The sequence below is a fragment of the Leopardus geoffroyi genome, chromosome D1 (assembly GCF_018350155.1).
Source record: "Leopardus geoffroyi isolate Oge1 chromosome D1, O.geoffroyi_Oge1_pat1.0, whole genome shotgun sequence".
Taxonomy (NCBI): Eukaryota; Metazoa; Chordata; class Mammalia; order Carnivora; family Felidae; genus Leopardus; species Leopardus geoffroyi.
The window spans coordinates 38,440,914-38,457,965 of record NC_059329.1 but is presented as its reverse complement, the minus strand read 5'-3'; the positions used below and the strand labels follow the sequence as shown (position 1 = coordinate 38,457,965).

Below are 17,052 nucleotides of genomic sequence, written 5' to 3'. Positions count from 1 at the left end.
TGTCTTCAGTTGTGTGTGTGTGTGTGTGTGTGTGTGTGTGTGCGCGCGCGCGCCTGCACGTGGAGATGTAGAGAAATCTGGCTTGTGAAAAGAGGCACAAACAGAGTGAAGAGAGGCAGCAAAGAGAGATCCTGCAGATTTGGGGTGACTCCGTATTGCCAAAAGGCAACGTGGCCCCGGATGTATTGCCCATTCCTGATTCTGGTCCCTTGTATGGTTCAGCTATACTACCTATGCTTAAATTTTGAGATATAATCCTATATTTTCATATTAGGTTTTCCCTTTCGTACTTGAGTCAGCATAAGTGGGCTTCGAACAAAAGAGTCTTGACTGTAACACCCTCAAGCCCAGACCTTCACTGGGTTAAGATTTCCTTTAATAGTATGAACTCTCCTCCCTCAGTATTCAGGCTGAAAACCCTCATGTTACCTTTGGCACTTCCCTTATCTCATCCCAGCTCCTCGTCATCTCCTATTACGTAGCATGTCCAGCGGTGCTATTCTTCAATATTGCTCTTGAAAAGGAGCCCTTTGGAATTTGTCCCTTCTTTCCACTCCTCCCATCACGTCGAGGTCATTATCTCTTAATCAGATAAGTAGGAGTTCCATTGCTTCTTGTTTGTCTTCTACTCTGTGGAGTAACTGGGTGACGAACTTTCTCTTAAGACCCCTTGAGGGGCACCTGGGTGGCTCAGTTGGTTGAGTGTCTGACTTCAGCTCAGGCCATGATCTCAAGGCCCGTGCTCATGAGTTCGAATCCCACATCAGGCTTCCTGCTATCAGTGCAGACCCGCTTCAGATCCTCAGTCCCCCTCTCTTTGCCCCTCCCCTGCTCATTCTCTCTCTCTCTCTCTCTCTCTCTCAAAAACAAATAAACATTTAAGACCACTTGTACTTTCTCACCACCATGCCTTACAGGGGCTGCCAGGAGACCACCCTCCTTTCTTTTCCTACTCATCCATCACACTCCTGTTAAAATCTTCCTTACTGACAGGCTTCTTCCCCAACCAGATAACACTGTGTCTCCCTTTCTACGCCTTTCTCTGGGTACTTCTCACATTCTGCTTCTTCTGAGATTTATGGGTGTTTGTGTGTATCATTTCTTTCATTACACCCTTATCTCTTTTAAGGCCAAGATTTAATCTTACTTGTTCTTCTTTCTCAATACTTTGCCGTTAATCAATCAGAGAAAACTTAGTATTAGCCTTCTACAATCCATTCCTTCCATAGCAGCCAGAATGGTGTTTCAAAACCAATTCAGATCCTGCTGCTCCCCTTCTTAAATCCTCCAGTGACTTGTTTCTACACTTGGAGTCAAAGCCACATCTCCCACAGTTGAATACGAAGTCACATGATCTGGTCCCTACCTGCCTCATCCACCCACCTAGGATCCTTGAAAGCACTAAGTTCCTTTCTGCTTTAGGGCCTTTGACCAACAGTCCTCTCTGCCCGGAATGATACTCCTTCACCTCTCTGCAGAGCTGACCTTTTCCTGTCACTCAGACCTCAACTTTTATGTCACCTCTTGAAAGTTCTTTGTGACATCTCCATCTATTCTATTTTTTTCTTTTAGAGAGAGAGAGCGAGCGAGCACGCTTGTGCAGGGTAGGAGGGGCAGAGAGAGAGAGGAAGAGAGAGAATCCCAAGCAGTCTCCATGCTTAGCATGGAGCCCGACATGGGGCTTGATCTCACAATGCTGGGATCATGACCTGAGCCGAAATCTAGAGTCAGACGCTCAACCGACTGAGCCATCTAGGCGCCCCATTTCCATCTGTTTTTAGAGTAACAATTAGGTTACTCATTTCACAGCCTATTTACATTTTCTACACGGCCCTTCTGTTTGCTTATCTTAAAATAGCTTTATTGAGATATACCTTGTATTCCATAAAATGTATTTGTTTAAAGTAAAATCGGTCAACTTTAGTGTATTTATGGAACTGTGCAACCATCATAAAATCTAATTTTAGAACATTTCCAGTACCTCCAAAAGAAATCTCATGTCCATTAGCTGTGGGGTAGTGCCCCACCCCTCTCCTGACTACTTCACTGTCCAGTTTCTGGAAACCATTAATCTTTTTCCTGTCCCTCTAGATGTGCCTATTCTGGATCTTTCATATACACAGAATCATACAATATGTGGTCTTTCACTTAGTGTAATGTTTCTGAGGTTCATCTGTGTCATACCGCGAATCAATACTTCATTCCTTTATTGGGGCCAAATTCTGTTTCATTGTATGGCGATACCATATTTTATTTACTTTTTCTTTTTTTTTTTTTTTTTTTTTAATTTTTTTTTTTTTCAACGTTTATTTATTTTCGGGACAGAGAGAGACAGAGCATGAACGGGGGAGCAGCAGAGAGAGAGGGAAACACAGAATCGGAAACAGGCTCCAGGCTCTGAGCCATCAGCCCAGAGCCTGACGCGGGGCTCGAACTCACGGACCGCGAGATCGTGACCTGGCTGAAGTCGGACCCTTAACCGACTGTGCCACCCAGGCGCCCCTTACTTTTTCATTAGTGGATAGCCATTGGGTTGTTTCTGGTTTGTCCTTATTGTTTTCCTGTCCCTCTCTATGAAAGAAGCGCAGGACCCGACTTCGTCCGTGTCTTTCACAAGCTATCACACCGCAAGCGCGTTCATGGGGTAGTGACCGTGTCCCCGGGGGATGTCCCTGGGACATGAGTGAATGTGCTGAGTTGCTGGGCACAGTGGAGCAGCCTTGCATTCCCAAGGTCTCGGCCAGTGTCTGGTGGAGAGCAGTCTGCAAACCATGGTCTCCGAGCTAGTGGTTGTTGTGTTGTAGAAGACGGTGGCCAGCGGGGTCTCTGCTGTCCGCCTCGTGTGCTTTCCCACCTCCCTCCGATAGCATATTGCTCTCCTGTCCCCTCGCCTACTCTCTCCAGGCCTGAGCTACAAGCACCCATGTTTCTTGCTAGAAAGAGAAAACCAGTGTCAGGCAGAAGAGGAGGCCGCCGCGTACGAAGAAGCAGAAACCAGTAGACATTAAGATTGTCAAGGAGAGAGCCGGATCTCTGGCTCCCTGAGGCCTTAGATCCCACGGCTCTTCCTTTGACTGTGAGCTTCAGCAGTATCTTCCCAGGTAAATGAGTCAATAAACTCCTTTGTTGCTTTGGCTAGCTTGGCTTGGTTTCCTGTTACTTGCCACAGAGAGAGTTTGATGAATATGCCTAGGCTCCTACTCACCTAACTGGTCCGGTCGCAGTAACAAATAAGAATTGTCTAGGGTTTCTCAGATGAGAAAGCATTTTCACAGTCATTATTTTATTCTATCCTCTTAACAGAGTGGGTGGGGTGGGGGGGGGGAATCATAAACCTAAGTTTAAACATGTGGAAACCAAAGATCAGAGACATCAAGTGATGTGTCTAAGGTCACACAGCTTAAAAGTTGCGCAGCCATGCCTCTGGCTCTCAGCTGTGTGCCGCTTGCCTACTGGCCACAACCCCTGTAGCTGACTTTGGGAGGAAAGGGTGATATTTGCTCCTCGTGGCTTCAGTTGCGTGTCTGGTGCCTCGCACAATGCCTGAAGTGTTTGCTGAGTAAATGGCTAGATTGATTTGACCCGGTTAAGCGGCCAAAGCAGGAAGACTCCTACAAGCAAGTGCCTTGGAACAAAGCACAGAGGCCTCTGGTTATCTGAGAACCTGAAACAGAGCAGAAGGGAAACTGTTGGAACAAGGTACAAAGTGAAAATCAAACACTCAGCACTTAGCCCAGGCCAGATGCAAAGAGATCAACACAGGGGCCCGCCCCCACCTTCTTCCACTCCCTTCCACCTTCCTCCACCGGCTCCATGCCCTTTTCGTTATAGATTAGCCCAAATACAGGAAGACAGAAGGGCCTTGTCCAGACCTTTTCCTGGGATCTGACTGACACCCAAGTCAGGCTTCCTAGAGCTGTACATCAACACCAGAACACATGAAAGATCAAGAGGACAGATTCTGACATTTGAGTTTCTCTCCCCAAATCCTACTCACTGCCCCCCTCTCCCCCACCACATGAACTTGTTCTGCTCTTTAACATTCTCTGTAATCACTGTACTGCAGCCACACTAATTTATTCAATGTACTTCAAATTGTCCGTGCTTTGCCTTCTACCTCCCTCTTCCTCTGCCTTCCAAACTCTTACTCCTCCTTCAAAGCCCAACTCAAATGTTACCTCCCTTAAAACTGTCCTCCAGGGATTCTGAGCTTCCAGGGTACTTTATAAACATCACTCTGTAGCATTTTTTTCAAGCTGTACTGTGGCTTCTGCTGCCTGTGTGTTCTCACCAGACTACGGTTCCTTGAAAGCCCGTCACTGTCCATTGACGCTTTGTCCCCCAGCCCTGGCCCAGCATCGGCACAATAGCATGTACTCAACAAGCACGGGCTGAAATTTCATGAGTGAAGGCTATCCTCTCCTGGGACAAAGACCTGAGACTGGGAGAATGGCCGAATACATTTAAGAAAAATTTCTTGAAATTTCCTCTCGCGTGATGGCTGATGACTTGAATGGAACCATTCGGAACACAATCAGGCTAACAAAAGAGGCCCTTTTCGGGAGAAGGGTTTAGGAAGCCTCTGGCTATGAGTTACGGTTGATAAATAGTACAGAAAAAAAGCCTTTCCTATTTCTGTTCTGCTTGCTGCCTTGCGGTGTAGATGGTGAAGAGCATTATTCTGGTCTTCGTTTTGTGGCAAATGGTGCAGAGGGGAGACAGAGTCAAGCTTGGCGGTATTAGGCTGAGCGGTCTGGAGCAACAGAGTGCCACAGCCTGAGAGGCTTCACAAAAGAAGACTCTAGTCTCACAGTTCTGGAGGTTAGAAGTTCAAGATCAAGGTGTAGGCAGGCAAGGTGAGGGTGGTGGGGGAGATCTGTTCTCTTCCTCTCCCCAGTTTCCGGTGGTTTGCCGGCCATCTTTGGCGTTCCTTGGCTTGTAGGGCCATCACCCCAATCTCTGCTTTCACTCTCAAATGGCATTTGCCCTATGTGTGTGTCTGCCTCCAGTTTCCTCCTTTATATAAGGACGCCAGTCATATTAGATGGGGGCCCACCCTAATGACCTCATTTTAACTTGATTGCCTGTAAAGACTCTCTCTTCAAATAAGATCACTTTCGGAGGTACAGGGGATTAAGATTTCAGCATAGGGATTTTGGAGGGACATAATTCAGCTCAAAGCAGTGAGTGTGTGGATTGACGGCTAAACTGAGTTCGGAACCCAGTCGCCTAAAGCCATGCAGGCAGGAATAACAGAAGTAGAGGAGATTTTCAAGGACGTTCATTCCTCTGCCTTAAGTCCATCTCTTAGTGCCAGTAAAGCTTCGTTGTGCTATTGGAGAGTCTCAGAGGGAGAGATGCTAAGAACATTCCAGAAACCTTCATATAACTTGCCTTGTTTTGGCTGCTGACAGGGAAAATGCACCTGCAGGGGTGGAGACAGACAGGGACAAATAAAGTGAGAGAGACACAGAGTGACAGAAAATAAATGTACTTCTAAATAGAGGCAGATTTTCCATGAAGCTAATAAAACTTAAGTTGCACGGCTGTTTTAAAAAAGATCCTGTATTTCGGGTTGCCCGGGTGGCTCAGTCAGTTAAACATCCGACTTTGGCTCAGGTCATGATCTCACAGTTTGTGGGTTCGAGCCCTGTGTCAGGCTCTGTGCTGACAGCCCAGAGCCTGGAGCCTGCTTCAGATTCTATGTCTCCCTCTCTCTCTGCCCCTCCCCCATTCATGCTCTGTCTCTGTCTCTGTCTCTCTCTCTCAAATAAATAAACATTTAAAAAAAATTTTAAAAAGATCCTGTATTTAATTTTGTATTCTTTTTTTTTTTTTTTTTTAAGTTGATTTATGTTGAGAGAGTACGCATGCAAGCAGGGGAGGGGCAGAGAGAGAGAGGGAGAGGGAGAATCCCAAGCAGGCTTCTCCCTGTCAGCACAGAGCCCCGATGCGGGGCTCGATCTCAGGAACCGTAAGAACTGAAATCACGAGTTGAACGTTTCACTGACTGAGCCACCCAGGTGCTCCTGTATCCTTTTCTTAAAAGAGGAATTCTCCCTCAAATGATACAAAGTCCAGGCTCCTCAATACCTAGATGTGCTGTGTCTCTAACAAAAATACCTGGACTGTCTTTGTGGTTCAGAGTGGGAAGTGAGTGCTTCCTCTCTCCTTCATATCCTTTGGAAGAAAAAAACTCACGTGGCCTTGACTCCCCAGAGTCCTGCCTAAGTAAAATGCCTTGGCCTCTGAGCCCCACAGAAAGCCTGCTGTTCCTCTTGCCCCATTCACATGCAAGGGACCTCACTCCTCTTCCCACTGAGTGGCGGCCTCAGAGTCTCAGCCAAATAGTCACCCCTGAATCGGGCGTGGGAACAGGCAGGACACGGATGGCCATCAGAGCAAGGTGTGCCCAAGGGAAGTTCTGGAGGGACTGCCACTTTCCCAGCAGCTGCCTGAGGGACCAGCTGACCTGGGCAGGGTGTTGAGAGAGCAGGTGACAAGCTCATCTGACAGTGGGGCGGGGGTGGGGCGGCTCCTCTGCCTGTAGCTCTCCCTCAGGCGACAGGGGTGCTGGAACTGCTGAGGGCAAAGGCAAAGCATCCTTCAGGGGAGCGCTACCCTGCACACTTAGCAATTTTCATTTCCTTGGGCTTTGCCCTGCTCTCCCTTAGTTTCTGGGTTTTTCCTTCCATAATGTGACTGCAGGGCTGGATGCTGGCGGTGCTGCTCTTGGCCAGGGCTGGCTCTTCATTCGCAGGTAATTAACTTGGCAGGGATGGTGGTATTTAATAGCTAAGGTTGACTGATCAGAATGTCAACTCTATCTCATTTCTCAAAAATGTTTCATGTGTGTTGTATTTTTTTCTCCTAAGCACACAGTGTCTATCCGAATTTCCCTGCCTCGTAGATGAGATTTATTTGTACCACTCAGGTAGCATAATTGATGTCTTCTGTAATCGAATCCCTCTCACTCCTGCAGTCCCAGTATCTGAAGAAACCTGGAATTACAGGACCATCAGGATTAGTATGGTCAGTTTACTGGTCTGGTTTACTGGTCTGCCAGTTAGGGATTGGTCAGAACTTCTGTGCTGCAAAGCCAACATTATCCTGTTCTTGAGAGGACTGTGTGGCAGGGCTGGAAAGGACAGGCATTACTTGAGATTTCTAAACAATCAAATCAGGTCCACATTCAGTGATTGCTTAGTGATTGGATGTTATAATGGCTAGAAAAACCCCTCTCCAAATCAACTAGATATTTATGAAGTCCAATCAACTCTGTAGTCATGGCCTAAGAAATAATTATCCCTATTTTGCTGATGAAAGCCTGGAAGCCTAAAAAACAAGTGGCTTGCTCATCTTTATAGTGACTTAAGCATTTAAGTCACAGAACTTCAATGAAATCCTGAGTTGGGTATTTCTGCTCTCAGGCTAAGAATGGGGGCATATTATAAAGAGGAGTAAGAAAGGAGCTAGGGATGTATAAAGAAGAATGTGACCATGGTACGGCTGAGACTCACAGACCCCAGAACTTCAAGGTCATTCAGAATCGACAGCAGTTCCAAAGACTCCTTGAAACTCTTACATAGTAGCTGAAGTTCTGGATTCTTTCGTTCTCTGTCACTACTGAACAGGTAACTTTTCTCCCTAAGCCTGCCCATTTCTCTTTGTTTGACCCCCTAAAAACTCACCATCCCCATCCACACATCCCCACCTCAATTCTCTGTTCAAACAGAGCTTTCTTTTCTTTTCTTTTCTTTTCTTTTCTTTTCTTTTCTTTTCTTTTCTTTTCTTTCCTTTCCTTTCCTTTCCTTTCCTTTCCTTTCCTTTCCTTTCCTTTTCTTTTTTTGCTGTGTATTATTTTTGAGGGAGAAAGAGAGGGGAGGGGCAGAGAGGGAGGAAGACACAGAATGTGAAGCAGGCTCCAGGCTGAGCTGTCGGCACAGAGCCCGACGCAGGGCTGGAACTTACCGCGAGATCATGACCTGAGCTGAAGTCGGCCGCTTAACTGACTGAGCCACCCAGGCGCCCCTGGATAAAGCTTTCTTACCGGTCCCCTGATTAAGTCACAGACAAGCCTCTGGAACAGTTATACTTGGGTCTCTGGTTCAATCGGGTGGGGTTGCAATGGGAGTGCAGTCACGTGTGACAAAAGATGGCCTCCCCACTTAAGTCGCAGTCAGAGGGGTTCTTCTCAGCCGGAGGTGGGGAGTCCCCTAGAAAGGGACTGTGGGAGCGTGGGCGCTGTGATTTGACCGGCAAAGGGGCTGGTTTAATCGATCTCCTGACTTTTCTTAAGAGAAGGGCAACTGAAAATGGTTGGTGGCCATCCCAATTTGTGGGACTTCTCCACACAGCTAGAGGAGAACTCAGACTCCAAAAGAAGAAAGGAGAAGAAAGTGAGGAAAGAAACTAGTTATCAATTAGAGGGCTGATATTTGTGGTATTTTGGCAGTGACATTATATGGTTAATGACTAGGTCCCCAGGACATACAATTATTCACCACGAGGCCTCCAGCAAGATGGGTCATGGCTCGGAGCCTGGTTTGCTTCTATAAAGCCCGAGATGATAATAGCATATGCCACCTACTTGCCTCTCCTGAGGTGTCTGAGGACAAGTTAACATTTGCACTGCACTTTGAAACCCTGGGATGAAAGGTGTGAACAGACTACAAAGAGACATTGTACTGGCGATTTACATTTGGTCCTGAGACACGTTGGGCTCCTCTCTGAGGCCAGGCCTGGCAGTTGTGCTAGAAGAACCGAGGGAGGGGACAGAGGCACGCAATGTCATGCCCCAAGAGCAAGGATCTGTGGGCTGTCACCTTGGGGGAAACCGGACCTTGAAGAGAAGTTGCCTCAGCCTGGAGATTTACTCTCTGATAAACTGAAGGGTGTGGGAGCTGTGGTTTGTCTTTTCTCTGCTCTGTGGAAAAGTTCTCAAAGCAGCAAGACCGGACCTAGTGCAGCTTCTCCCTGGAGTCTTGCTGGAGGTGACAGCCCCAGCTCTGCCACTTAAATCCTAACTTGTGCTCATCCCCGCTCCCCCTTGCAGTGACTGGTCTCTAGGCAGAGGCCGGCAGAGACGGGGGCCCAGCCAGCCAGTTTCATAAAGCCTCAAAGCCTAAGCAATCGCCAGTGCCTCCTGCCCCACCTCCTTCCCTCAGTCTCTTTGATATTTAATTTCCTCTTTGAGGCTGTCCCCAGTGGCCATTTAAATTTACTCCACCTACCATGAAATGGCAGTGTATATGGTAGGCTGTTAGTAGGGGGTGGCCCAGTGTGTGGTTTGCTCTCAGTCCCGGAACCTGCCTGGGCCTGTCCCTAGGAGCTGGATATTGCCAATCCACGAAAAACCCAGCTCTCTTCATTTTACCCCTACCTGCCTCTGAATCGGAAGCCATGACCTTTGTTTATTCATTTCCTCGTGCCTACCAATAAAACCTTGATTACTTCCAATGCCTGGTGAATTCAATGGTTATGAGGGACATTAAGAGTTAAGAGCAGATAGGTTTTAATCTAGGTTTCCAACCCCCTCCCTTACACCTGCTGTGCTGGAGAAGTACGTTTGACCTCTGAGACTGAGTTTTCTTACCTGTTAAAATGAGGTAATGATGTCTGTCCTGCCTATTCACGGGAGCATTTTGAGGATCAGATGATTTAAAGTATATGAAAGCGTGGAGTAAACTGTGAGCCACTATGCAAATGTTGGTGGTTTTTCTGAGGATGGTCATTAGTTCCTGGACCTGTGCGGGGCACATTGTGCACATGCGACCAACTAAACAGAATTTAAATTAGCTCATTAAGTTGGAGTTTTACAATGCTTCTAACTAAGCCATTGAACAGCAGCAGGGCCCGGATGCACTTATCTGAACCTCTGTGCATATGAAGAGGCATGCGGGAAGGGCATTTGGCTCTGTTGACATCAAGGACTGTTAAGCTCCTGAGTCTGACTTTGGTGTGGATCCCATTTGACTCCCTGGTGACAGGTTTCCGGTTCTGGAGTCTTCCACCAGGGCCTCTAGTATCGGGGGCAAGTGGTTGAGACTGTATTCTAAGGACAGTGGGAAACCACTGGAAGGATGAAAACAGAAGAGTAGCCTGATGAATGTAAATATGCGGCCCTTTCTCAGGCTGCTGTGTGGAAAATGGAATGTAGGTGTTTGTAGTGCTGCTGTTAACTGTTTTCAGCTGACAAATCTCTGAGACCCCTTTTGTTTGGGGGATCCCCCCACCATGTGGGTCTTGGTGGGACGCTTTCCCTGCCCCCACTCCTCCAGAAGCTGAATAGGCCAGATACTCCCTCAGCCAGTTCTGAACGCTAAGGAATGGGCATGGCTACTCCACCGGGGACTCCAAATCTAGTTCCAGTGAGACAAAGACCTGGGACGAGGCAGATTTATTCCAGCAGTGGCAGGGGCGGCCAGCCCGAGGGCCAGTTGGAGTCTCCAGCCTAATGGCACCAGGGGGCCCATGCTAGAACAGTGTCGAGGCCCAGCGGAGGCAACAGAACATCCTGACCAAGCTCGTCTGGCACCTTGATGTTACTGGGGCTGCTTCCCAGACTCCCTGGGTTCCCGCTGATTTCTGAGGGTAGTCCTACCACCTTCTCATCAATTCCATGAACTTGCCAAGCGATTGCCCACCACCTACTTCCTGCTTAACCAGAGTTGGGATGTGTCGTTTGCGTGCAGTCCAGAGCACTGACGTTTTTAGAAGAAAGGGGAGAGATTGGGGAGACCGCTTAGAGGCTTACCCTGTCAACCAGTGAGAAATGATGGCGGCTGGTGTAGAGTGTGGTGGTGCAGGTGGGAAGAAGTGAGTGCCATGGATTTTGGATGGTGTATTTTAAGAGAGAGAGAGAGAGCACACACAAGTAGGGGAAGGGCAGAGAGAGAGAGAGAGAGAGAGAGAATTCCAAGCAGGCTCCACGCTGAAACCACAGAGCCCAACGTGAGGCTCCATCCCATGAACTGTGAGATCACGACCTGATCCAAAATCAAGAGTCGGACATTTAACCGACTGAGCCACCCAGGTGTCCCTGTACTTACTTCCTATTTTATGTTAACAAATGATAGCACTTGGGTGCTTGTGTCTCATTTGTTCTATATGTTGTAAATAAAATGTAAACAAAATTTTTGAGAGGAATCTTTGGACAATTTGGGTGGTATTAGATTAAAGGCAAAATCAGATTCATGGAGAAGGCTTGGGTCTGTTGAAAAGCTGGGGGAAAAAAGAAAGAAGCTTTCTTGGTTAAATGAAAGAAATGCTACTATTTGAAAGGGACAATAAGACATAAGGACCGGGGCGCCTGGGTGGCTCAGTCAGTTAAGCATCTGACTTCGGCTCAGGTCATGATCTTGTGGTTCATGGGTTTGAGCCCACACATTGGGCTCTGTGCTGACAGGTCAGAGCTTGGAGCCTGCTTCAGATTCTGGGTCTCCCTTTCTCTCTCTGCCCCTCTTCTGCTCGTTCTCTGTCTCTCTCTCTCTCTCTCTCTCTCTCACGAGAGTAAATAAGACATTTTAAAAAATTTTTTAAAAATTAAAAAAAAAGAGAGAGATAAAGACCATAGGAAATTTTAGTAGGAAGTCATCGATCATTTTACCCTGGAGCAGAAGGGTTCACAACCAAGGGCCCGAGTAGCATGTCTCCTTAAATAGCATTAATTACATCTTTAGGCAATGAGGTTGTGCTGAATCCGAAGCCATCTACATTTGAGACCAGATAGTTCTCAGCTAGTAGTTTACCTACATCAGACACGAGGTATTCCTAAGAGAGTCTGTCGGAAGACTGTCTAATCTTGCCACCCCTTCTACCCTGCCCCAGGTCTGGGCTTGGGAAAAGGAGGTGGGGAAGAGAAGGGCTGGGCTGGCGGGGGGCGGGGGGGGGGGAGCAAGGTGGGAGCACTATTCACCAAAAGTTGTAGGAATAGATCAGGCTTTCAAAGCCAAGCTGGGTTAGTCGTCCCTCAAAGCTGAGTTTCAATCACGTATCAGTCTGCAGGCCAATTCGTTCATGTCAAATCCAAAAGAGTGAACCCAAAGCAGAGCCAAATCCAAATGGGTAACTGGCCGAACAGCTAAGGTAGGCACAAATGGTGAGATGGGAAAGGCGCTGCTTTGAGAACCTTGGCACATGCCTGGAGTGGGTGAGTTACGGTATTCGGTCATGGGTAGAAATGTGTTGTGGTTGGTGAAGAATTCTTGGGAGGAACAGACGTACTTTCTAGGTCCCAGGGAGTCTCCTCAACCCCAGAGGCCTATATCTGAGGGAAACAGGGACATAAATCAGATTTTATTCTAGATTCGTCTATCCATCTCTCCACCCATCCGTTTAGCAAATGTCAGATTATACACAAACTCTCACATATAACAAATGACATTATTATTATTATTTTTTTAATGTTTGTTTATTTTCGAGAGACAGAGACAGAGAGAGACAGAGTGTGAGTGGGGCAGGGGTGGAGAGAGAGGGAGACACAGAATCTGAAGCAGCCTCCAGGCTCTGAGCTGTCAGCACAGAGCCTGACGCGGGGCTCGAACCCATGAACCGCGAGATCATGAACTGAGTCAAAGTGAGACACTTGACCGACTGAGCCACCCAGGTGCCCCACAAGCAACATTATTAACTCGAATTTGCTTTGGTGTAAATATAGGCAAAGGAAAGCACTTCTCTGAATTTCAAATTGGATATAGGGTAATGAAGATGGGGTTAAGCAAAGTGTTATCAATGGCAGGCTCTCTGAGGACCAGCTTTTAAGAAAAGGTGAGAATAATTCGTGAGTAGCATAAAAAATGTTTACGTGTAAATGAACACTGCCACAGTTCTTCAAATATGTGTTTCTTCAAGCAGGCCAAACAAAATTGGACTGGGATTTTGTGTACTCCCCTCATTTAGTTAGCAAAACTTTTTTACACAGATAACATAAAGCTGACCTTCATCCCAATGCCTAAATTAGCTTCTATAGAAAAGAATAGACTTGTTTGTTAACTTGAGCCTAATAACAAGGAAGGTATAGCAGCCAGAAGAAAGAAATACATATTTATACTGGTGTACATAAAGACTCATAGCTCAAGTTGCCCGACATTTTGAATGACTTCAATTTATCTCCTCCAAAATGGATACATCAGAGTTAGCATTATCTAGAAGTCTCTAGAATAAAACTATAAAGTTGAAAACATGACAATACAGTCACTAAGCTTTGCTCCAGAAGTCTCATTTGAGTTAGGGAGGGCCAGCCCTGGTAGGAATCATGTTCAGAAGAGCACCTATATCTCAGAGGTTCCCGAAATAAAGATACCATTATTCAGTTGGAGGCTCATCCCCAGGGGCTCGAGTTCACCCCAGTGATTAATTAGGATCCCATTCGCCTGGTGGTAGCTATGCCTTCCAGAGGAGTCAGGCTCCTCCCGGTCCCCTGCTCTGAAGGTATTCTTCATACTCAAGCACAGTACTGTGATTATCGACCACAAAAATAATAGCGGCTCTGGAGGCTGCCAGAAGCAGCCCTCACTCCTTGCTTGGCATCTTTTCCCTGACCGCTCTATCTCACCCGCTTCCCCATGTGCTGTTTCTTTGTAGGCTGTAAACACACACACTGGATTCACCTAAACCCAGGAGCTTAGTAGAAAACAAGTCCGAGCTTGCTGGGAGTTTAGGAAGGCCGGCCCAGGGAAGAGGAGGGCAGGAAACAAGCCTCCCGTGGCTGTTCGCCACGCTTTCTGTTTTCTCTCCTGCCAGATGGTTTCCAACCCCCTTTTAGTTCCAGAACAGCCTAAAGCCCAGAGCGGGCAGCCTGCCTACCCAGAGTGACATCTGTGTTTCTAGGAAGGCCCTCTTCAGCTCCCAGAACACACCCTACCCTTCCAGCTCAGGCCTAAAAGCCAGGGGGGTGGGGGCTTGCCTTTAGCGGCCCTGATAATCCTCCTTAAAATGCAAATCCCACCCCCCCCACCCGGCTAGGGGTGGGGGCTTTGGAGACACTATAGCTCACGTGTGCTTTGCACTTGAGGGGGAATGAGTGTCTGAATCTGGGAGAGCACCCACTCCCTGCCATGGATTCTGGGGCCCATCACCTGGAGGGAGGAAGTTCTGCTCAGGACAGGGTTAATAGGGATTCCTGTGGTGACTGCTGAAATGAATTGAGGTCCCCTGGAGATGGCAGATGTGGGGGATGCCGAGGCAGGTCTCTTCCCAGTCCTCCCATGGACAGCAGCTCCGGTCCGGTTTCTTGCCATAATGGTTTTTTTTTTTTTTTTTTTTTTTTTTCTAGAAGGTCTTCTCACAGAATAGCGGGCAGAGATTGTCAGCCCTATTTTCTCGGTGTCCCAAACACAGTAGGCTCTGAAGGACTGTTTGCGGAATGAATGAAGGAAGGAATAAAAGGACGAGTGGCATGTTGGGTGGGCAACAGGGGAAGAACAACTTTGAGCACGTTCCCGGCATGCCTTGCAGGCCTGGCCACCTGGAGCAGTGATACTGGCGGTCCGGGTTCCCCCGCACTTGCAGGGACTTCTGAACGTGCCTTTGCACAATAGGCACTGGGGCTCTCGCACCCCCGGGTGGCTGTGCCAGGGCAGCTGTTTTCCCACCCTGCTCCCTCCCCAGTGGAGTCTCGGCTTTTCTTTTTTTCTTTCCAAACCTTTCCACCTGGCTCAGAGCCAGGAAGGCCTCTAAGTCACACTCAGAATTTCCATGACAGTAAATAGACCAAACGAGGCCCTTTGCAGCCCCTGAAAGAGCTCTCTTCTAGTCCTGCCGTGCCTGGCAGCATTTTGTTCGCCCCATTTTGATACAGGCCTGTGGAAGGTCAATGACTCCTTTAAAAATAAGGAAAACATGGACAAGTGCCCAGTTCCTAACCTGCTGACAGTGCAGTTCTCCGCAGCAGCCCACAGTTCCCTGCCGAAGCCTTCACAGTGATTTCTCACAAAGGTCTGCAATCTATTACGCTCCAGTTGACTGCTGCATTCAAATGTAAAAACAGATCCTTGGATCAACACCCTATAAAAAGCCAAGAAAAATGTGGTAGTGTTCTTTCCGGGCTCAAGCCGAGAGCTTTCTGAGGGAGGAGGAATCCTTGAGAGGCTGCAGCAGCCCCGGACCTGTGTGGCTTTCCCGGGTAACCTGATCAGTCCGGAATCCCAGCGACACGCAGAGGTTCCAGGTCTCAGCGCCCTGAGGGGCCAAAGATGTCTTGGGGGCTGGTCACCCCGTGGCGTTCAGAGTTCAGATTGTGCGGGAGACGGGGTTTGGTCTTTCGAGTCATCTAGCTCCCTCCTGCTTTCACTCTGGACTAAAACAGTCTGGACGATGGCACTTGAAAAATCTCCCTGCAAAACATACTCCCCAGCTAAAATACAGCTGCTTTCTTAAAATAAAACAACAAGCTGGCTGCCCAGAGGTCCTGGCCAAGCCCAAACAGAAACGAAATTTCCTGCTTCCTTACACATTGCTTGCCATCGGTGCATAAAATCCGCACAGGAAAAAAATGTTAAGTAGGATCAACTGGGATACCTGAAGGTTTGGAAAAAAAAGACACCCTCATTCTCCTTCCTGTCAGCTTGTCATCCTTCTCTTGTCTCACTGCTCACCCCCCCCCCCCCCCCCATTGCCAGGAATGAATGCCTCCGGGCGGCATGACCAGTTTTCATCTGTTTTGCTGGGCTCTAACTATTGCTGGTGCCACCCTGGCGTTAGCCATGCGTGCTTGTCCCCTCCCCCGCGGACGACCAAATTGCTGTTCACACTCTTGTCTGTTTCATTTGCTCACCTATTGGCAATTACCTTGCTGAGATCATTGTTTTTTCTCTTCTGTATTTTTAGCTCAGAACGAACCTCTTCGTAAGATGACTATCTCAGACCCAGTCTCTGCTTTTGAGAGTGTGGCAAGCTTTGTGTTGGCTGAGTGTGCGGAAGTAACTCTCACCGTGCACAAAGAAGGTTTACCCGATGCGTGCTTTGGCCAAATATATGTGGAGGCTTTGCTTTTTGTCTGTGAGCTCACAGGCTGCCAGGGGCACGTTTATCTGGATAAACACACATAGCGGACACACGCACATACATGCATGTAATTCTCCCTGGTTTACTTTTGATCTCAGTGGAGTCAACGTTAAGTATCGAATCCTGTTCTTGGGCTACAATGTGGATTCAGTCACTGACTTGTCCTTGAACCGTGGTCAGGTGTCAGCGCCTATGTTATGTGCCTTGTGCCGAGCACAGTACCCGGGGCCTGGTAGACAATACACGCCTCACGGAGGAGAGACAACTAGCACATGGTTTCCAGATTGATATTCAGGCTCCGAGAGAATCTGAGAAGGGAAGCAATGCCCCAGAGATGCTGCGTTCTGCTTTACCTGTTGGCGTTGACTCTGGGGAATTCAGGGGAAGGGAGCTTCAGTCATCTGCTAGGATGTGCCTCCTCCAGGTCTAAAGAAGCCTTTCCAGGGCCATTCCGTCATTTCCCCTCACCTTGCCTTGCCCCTCACCTTGCCTTGCCCCTCACCTTGTTTGGATGGTGCCTTTCCCCATCTGAAATGATTTTATCTTCCTGCTTGTCTGTTTGTTGTCTGCATTTTCCTCTTTAAAAATAAGCGATTTCATGTCTGTCTTTTTTATTGTGGTGTCCGCAGTGCTTAGATCCGTATCCAGCACAGAGTAGTTATTCAATAAATGGCCAAGTAAACGAATCCTCCTTTGCATGGTCACAGAACCCTGCAGGGAGCAATTAGGAGGAAGCAAGTCCGAGACTAACAGCTCAACTTCTGCCAAATCCCTGCTTTCCCTTCATGTGCTTTTCTGGCTGGACCCTGGAGCTCCTCACACTATATCTATCCCCGAATGTCCAGTTTTCCCGTCTGAGCAGCTGGTACACATCTCCAATGCCCTTGTGCTTTGGCGTCCACAGCTCATTCCTGATGATCTGGGCTGTGGACTGTGTGCCTCTGACATGTGGACACCACTGCTCCCACCAGCACTACTGCTGAGTCGATTCTTCCCTGCCCTGTCCTGCCGGCTGCCCGTAAGCTGTCAGCCTTTGCCACCTTGCAC

General features: G+C 48.0%; 1 long non-coding RNA gene across 1 annotated transcript; it reads right to left on the bottom strand.

Moving 5' to 3' along the window:
* Positions 1–11,563: 11,563 nt before the first annotated feature.
* Positions 11,564–15,586, bottom strand: LOC123600989. Its single transcript, XR_006713911.1, has 2 exons — positions 14,079–15,586; positions 11,564–12,268 (listed from the first exon to the last, which is right to left on the bottom strand). It is a non-coding gene; the product is annotated as an uncharacterized LOC123600989 (long non-coding RNA).
* Between the last annotated feature and the right edge of the window lie 1,466 nt (positions 15,587–17,052).